The following is a 6,760-nucleotide window of genomic DNA, read 5'->3' on the forward strand; positions in this document are numbered from 1 at the left end:
CAGTCCATGAGATCACAAAGAATTGGACACAACTGAGTGACTGAATTGAACTGAAGATAGGCTTAATGATGCAGCAGCAGCAGCAGCACAACATGAGGGATATAGCCAATATTTTATAACAACTGTAAATGGAAAGTAACCTTTAAATTGTATAAAAATTAAGATAATCACCTATTTAAGCCACTAAATTATATTTATATTAAATAAAATCTAAATCTACAAAAAGTTGACAAAGAGAATATCAGGAATTAATAAAAAAATGGAAAAACAATAAGGTCATCCAACATTCTTGACGGAGAAGGATGAAACTTCTATGCCTCTTCAAACTTTATTTTAATTAAAGTTTGTACTTAGATTGTAAATCAATGTGTCATATGAAATAATACAGAAGTATCTCTTATACCCTTTGACCAGTTTACCCCAATGGTAACATCTTGGAAAGCTACAGTACAATATCATAAAATAGTATGATACATAATGTAATTATGTAGTTATAGTCATGTGGCATGATTAACATGATAATGTAATAATACAGTATCACAACATGTTGGCATTTATATAGTCAAGATACAGAACATTTCCATCACCACAGAATCCTTCATGTTTTCCTTTTATAGCCACATCTATTTCTGTCCAGCCTCTACCCTCTCCTTCAGTTCAGTTCAGTTCAGTCGCTCAGTCTTGTCCAACTCTTTGCAACCACATGGACTGCAGCATGCCAGGCCTCCCTCTCCATCATGAACTCCTGGAGTTTACCCATACTCATGTCCACTGAGTCAGTGATGCCATCCAGCCATCTCATCCTCTGTCATCCCCTTCTCCTCCCACCTTGAATCTTTCTCAGCATCAGGGTCTTTTCAAATGAGTCAGCTCTTTGATTCAGGTGGCCAAAGTATTGGAGCTTCAGCTTCAACATCAATCCTTCCAATGAACATTAAAGACTTATCTCCTTTAAGATGGACTGGTTGGATCTCCTTGCAGTCCAAGGGACTCTCAAGAGGCTTCTCTAACACCACAGTTCAAAAGCATCAATTCTTTGGTGCTCAGCTTTCTTTTTAGTCCAACACTCACATCCATACATGACTACTGGAAAAACCATAGCCTATACTAGACAAACCTTTGTTGGCAAAGTAATGTCTTTGCTTTTTAATATGCTGTCTAGATTGGTCATAACTTTCCTTCCTTAACCGCTGGTTATTACCATCTGTTCTCTCTATCTATAGTTTTAGCATTTCAAGAATTATATACAAATAAAATCTTACAGTACATTCAATGAACAAAGCTAGTGGAGGTGACGGAATTCCAGCTGAGCTATTTCAAATCCTAAAAGATGATGTAAAAGTGTTGCACTCAATATGTCAGCAAATTTGGAAAACTCAGCAATGGCCACAGGACTGGAAAAAGTCCGTTTTCGTTCCAATCCCGAGGAAAATCAGTGCTAAAGAATATTCAAACTACCATACAATTGCACTCATTTCAAATGTTAGCAAGATAATGTTCAAAATCCTTCAGGCTAAGCTTCAACAATACGTGAACCATGAACTTCCAGATGTGCAAACTGGATTTAGAAAAGTCAGAGGAACTAGAGATCCAATTGGCAACATCCATTGGACAATAGAAAAAGCAAGAGAATTCCAGAAAAATACCTACTTCTGCTTCACTGACTAGGTTAAAGCCTTTGATTGTGGTGGATCATCACAAACTGGAAAATTCTTAAAGAGATTGGAATACCAGACCACCTTAGCTGCCTCCTGAGAAATATGTATGCAGGTCAAGAAGCAACAGAACCAGATATGGAACAATGGACTGGTTCCAAATTGGAAAAGGACTATATCAAGGCTGTATATTGCCACCCTGCTTGTTTAAATTATATACAAGATACATCATGCAAAATGTCAGGCTGGATGAATCACAAGCTGGAATCAAGATTGCCAGGAGAAATATCAACAACCTTAGATACGCAGATGGTACCACCCTAATGACAGAAAGTGAAGAGGAACTAAAGAGCCTCTTGATAAAGGTGTAAGAGGAGAGTGAAAAACCTGGCTTAAAACTCACCTTTCAAAAAACTAAGATCATAGCATCTGGTCCCATCACTTCATAGCAAATAGATGGGGGAAAAAATGGAAACGACAGACATTATTTTCTCAGGCTTCAAAATCACTGCAGATGGTGACTGCAGCCATGGAATTAAAAGATCCTCACTCTTTGGAAGAAAAGCTACGACAAACCTAGACAGCATGTTAAAAAAGAAGAGACATCATTTGCTGGTAAAGATCCATCTAGTCAAAGCTATGGTCCAAATCATCTTTATGGACCATAAAGAAGGTGGAGTGCTGAAGAACTGATGCTTTCGCACTGTGGTGCTGGAGAAGACTCTTGAGAGTTCCTTGGACAGCAAGGAGACCAAACCAGTTGATCTTAAAGGAAATCAACCCTCAATATTCATTGGAAGGACAAATGCTGAAGCTGAAGCTCCAATACTTTTGGCCACCTGGTAGGAAGAGTTGACTTATTGGAAAAGACTCTGATGCTGAAATATTGAGGGCAGGAGGAGCAGAGGGTGACAGAGAATGAGATGGTCGGATGGCATCACTGACTCAGTGGAAATGAATTTGAGCAAGCTCCAAGAGACAGTGAAGGACAAGGAAACCTGGAGTGCTGCAGTCCACGGGGGTCACAAAGAGTTGGACAGATCTTAGGGACTGAACAACAACAACAAAGGCTGGCACTAGAAGCAGTAGCAAGTCCAGTTTCTAGAATCAGTAGTGATGACACTGCCCTAGGGGTATCTGCAACACACAATACACCGTCCAGGCTCAGGGAAGACTTTGGCGTGTTGTCCTCACCAGACCAGTTCTGCAGAATGAGTTTTGACCCTTCTGCAAGACACGGGTCAACTCCAAGACTGATTCTCAGAGACTCTATGAGTTATTTTGTACCCCTTAATAGATGCATTTTCAGCTTTAATTAGCTGAAGTTTCCATATGTTGCTTGGCCTCCCCTATGGCTCAGCAGAAAATCATCTGCCTGCAATGCAGGAGGCATGGGAGACACAGATCAGATCCCTGGGTCAAGAAGATTTCCCTGGAGGAGGAAATGGCACTCCACTCCAGTACTCTTGCCTGAAAAATCTCATGAACAGAAGAGCCTGGTGGGCTACAGTCCATGGGGTTGCAAAGAGCCAGACACGATTGAGTGACTAATCACGCACGCACGCAATTTCAGCTATCAGCACTGGATGAGTACGACATGTGGAAACTTGGTAAACAACAGGAGTGCGATAATGACTGGTTTTTTTCTTCTTTCCAGTTTTCTGTTAACACGCTATAAGAGAAGAAAGAAAAAAAAAATAAACAATGAATTTCCTTTTTTGTCTATTTGATTTTTCTTTAAAAAGCTTGTGCCCAGGCTATAACCACAGGGAGGAGACCCTCAAAGAATGTCAAAAAGATTAACCCATGGAACTTCAAGGCTTCAGTCTCAGGTCACTGTCCTGCCCTGACCTGAATGCACCAACATGAGCATAACTTTGACCTATAAAAGGATGACTCACACAGATAATCAGGAAAAGTACTTCAAACTATCTGTCAGCAGTTGCCTCTCTGATATTTTTCAACACCTGCCTTCTGTCCCTGCCAGAGTCAATTTCCTAGCTTAAGCACCAAGAGCTAAGTGGAATTGGTTTTGGTTTGTTATTTGGTTTGCTTTTCTATCTGCCTTCATTATCTGAAAAAATCTTTAGTATTTCCCACTCTCAATCTCCTTAGTCTTTTTGTCCCATCTGCCTGAAACCCAGAAGATAGCTTCTTAGATTTGTAGAGACGTGCCTTTCCTAAATGGAGAAGGCAATGGCACCCCACTCCAGTACTCTTGCCTGGAAAATCCCATGGATGGAGGAGCCTGGTGGGCTGCAGTCCATGGGGTCGTGAAGAGTCAGACACGACTGAGCAACTTCACTTTCACTTTTCATTTTCATGCATTGGAGAAGGAAATGGCAACCCACTCCACTATTCTTGCCTGGAGAATCCCAGGGACAGCAGAGCCTGGTGGGCTGCTGTCTACGGGGTTGCACAGAGTCAGACTCGACTGAAGTGACTTAGCAGCAGCCTTTCCTAAAATCATGAAAACATCCATGAGTAGTTCTTTCCAGTTGTTGTTCAGTCATTCAGTCATGTCTGACTCTTTGCAGTTCCCATGAACTGCAGCACACCAGGCTTTCCTGTCCTTTTAATTTTTTTTCTGCAGGCATATTTCATTTTACTGAACTTCCCAGATATGTGTTTTTTTAATAAATTTAAGTTTTGTGGCAACCTTGCATCAAGCAAATCTATTGGCACCATTTTTCCAACACCAATTGCTCATGTTGTGTCTCTGTGTCACATTTCACTAATCTTTGCAATATTTTAAATTTTCCATTATTATTATATTTATTATGGGAATCTGTGATCAGTGATCTTTGATGTTATTACTGCAAAAAGATTATGATTCCCTGAAGACTCAGATGGTGGTTAACATCTTTTAAGCAATAAAATTTTTGAATCAAGGGCGGGAAAGCCTTTCTTCTTTGGCTTCCCAAGTGATTCAGTGGTAAAGAATCCTCCTGCCAGTACAGGAGACGCAGGTTCAGTCCTGGAGTTGGGAAGATCCCCTGAAGTAGGAAATGCAAACCCACTCTAGTATTCCTGCCTGAAAAATTCCATGGACAGAGGAGCTTGGTGGGCTACAGTCTATGGTGTCTCAAAGAGTTGGACAAAACTGAGCACGTGTGCACACATACACACTTTTTTAAGACATAATGCTATTGCATACTTAATAGACCACAGTATAAGGTAAACATAACTTTTGTGTGTACTGGGAAACCAAAAAATTCATGTTTTGTTTATTTTTTATTTGAATATTCACGTCATTGTGATGGTCTGAAACTGAACATGCAATATCCCCAAGATACACCTGTATTCATTTTGAAAATTTTTGTATTTTCTGTATTTTCTCAATAGAGCAGGGATTTTTGCTTGTTCAGTAATATTTCCCTAGGGCCATAACAGTGAAAGAGTGCAAAAATTAAAATTGTATGTTGTTAGGGTGTATGTGACTGTAAAGGGTTGGAATGTGGAAGCTTTGTACTGATGGAGCAGTTCTGTATCTTGACTGTGGTGATTACACGAATATACACATGTGATAAAAAACAGCACAGAATTATATATACACACACACAAATGAGTGAATACAGAACTGGTGAAGTTGGAACAAGCTCTGTGGATTGTACCAGTGTCTGTTTCCTGGCTGTGATACTGTACTATAACTACTTAAGATATTACCAGTAGGGAAAACTAGGTGAAGAATACACAGAAACTCTCTGTAAATTTTTTTACAACTTCCTGTGAATCTACAGTTACTTCCAAAAACTTACTTTTAATAACTGATTAACTAAGTGCAATTTGCAAATATGTTTTTAAAAAGAGGAGAAGGCAGAAAAATTTTAATGTTAAGAGTAGCTTTCTTTGGATCTCATAATGACGGAAGATTTCTTTTTATCTTTCTACCCTTAAATTCTTAATGGAAATATTTCACTTTGGGCTTTAATTTGGGGTTCATACCATATTTTTCCTTTAGATATTCTTTGAGTTTCCTTCCACAGAAGGAAGCCTTTAATAATCTTTGAAATTTAAAGATATAAACCCTCTCTCACCCCCAGCCCTAAGCTGAGCCCCAAATTGCACTAACCTGAGAGCCCATGCATGGAACATGGTAAACCATGTGGATAATTAGGGAAACTGCTAATTATAGTCTCTTTAGACAGCCTTTTTCCAGCTGCTTTCCTGCCTTCTGCCACTGCAGTCATCATATTCTCTTACTGGCATTTGAAGCTCATTGCAAGAACAGGTTTGATTTTGTGTTAGTATGCCTAAAGGAAATATTTTCTTCTTGCCCCACCCACTGAAACAGTTCTGTGAGCAGGTAGGTGTATGGTGTTCTGAATGCCATTGGGGAGCCCAAGCCCATGACTAAGTCTTTCCATTCCTAGAAGGCAGCTCAATTTTTAAATTGTACTTATTTATGTATTTTAGTGCAAAACCACCTCTTCCTTCTCCTGTGTGCTCCTTTACCTGAAAGCCCGTTGTGATAATTTTCAAAAGCCTGTTGAAACTCACCACCTCCAACTGTGCCGATGACTCTCGTGGTACTTCAGTGAGAAAGCCATGTCGGCCTTGATCCTTTAAAAGAAAAAAAAAAAACACATTTTAACAACACTAAAATATTTTTTCATAGTTCTGTAATATCTTTTCACTCAGCTCTATGAGTTTTTAAAGCATAAGGGCCTCATGATCTGCATCTATAAATCTTCTTGAACCAGAAGTGTCTCCACAGCAAAGCGCCAGCTCCTCAGGCCTCAATGAAGCCCGGCAGGAATGAAAGAGGTTTCTATGGGCAATAATTCTCCTTTTAACTCTCTTTTCCAGACACTGATGTATAGAACAGTCTTTTGGACTCTGTGGGAGAGGGAGAGGGTGGGATGATTTGGGAGAATGGCATTGAAACATGTATAATATCATATATGAAATGAGTTGCCAGTCCAGGATCGATGCATGATACTGGATGCTTGGGGCTGGTGCACTGGGACGACCGGAGGGATGGTACGGGGAGGGAGGAGGGAGGAGGATTCAGGATGGGGAACACGTGTATACCTGTGGCGGATTCATGTTGATATATGGCAAAACCAATACAATATTGTAAAGTTAAAAAATAAAAATAAATA

General features: G+C 39.9%; 1 long non-coding RNA gene across 1 annotated transcript; it reads right to left on the bottom strand.

Moving 5' to 3' along the window:
- Nucleotides 1-315: 315 nt before the first annotated feature.
- On the bottom strand, nucleotides 316-6,278 carry LOC147373571 (uncharacterized). The gene is made up of 2 exons (XR_015163103.1): nucleotides 6,156-6,278; nucleotides 316-3,327 (listed from the first exon to the last, which is right to left on the bottom strand). It is a non-coding gene; the product is annotated as an uncharacterized LOC147373571 (long non-coding RNA).
- Nucleotides 6,279-6,760: the final 482 nt, after the last annotated feature.

Source organism: Bos grunniens, chromosome 4 (genome assembly GCF_055505025.1).
Source record: "Bos grunniens cultivar Pamir isolate PY7600 chromosome 4, Bosgru_T2T1.0, whole genome shotgun sequence".
NCBI classification, from domain to species: domain Eukaryota; kingdom Metazoa; phylum Chordata; class Mammalia; order Artiodactyla; family Bovidae; genus Bos; species Bos grunniens.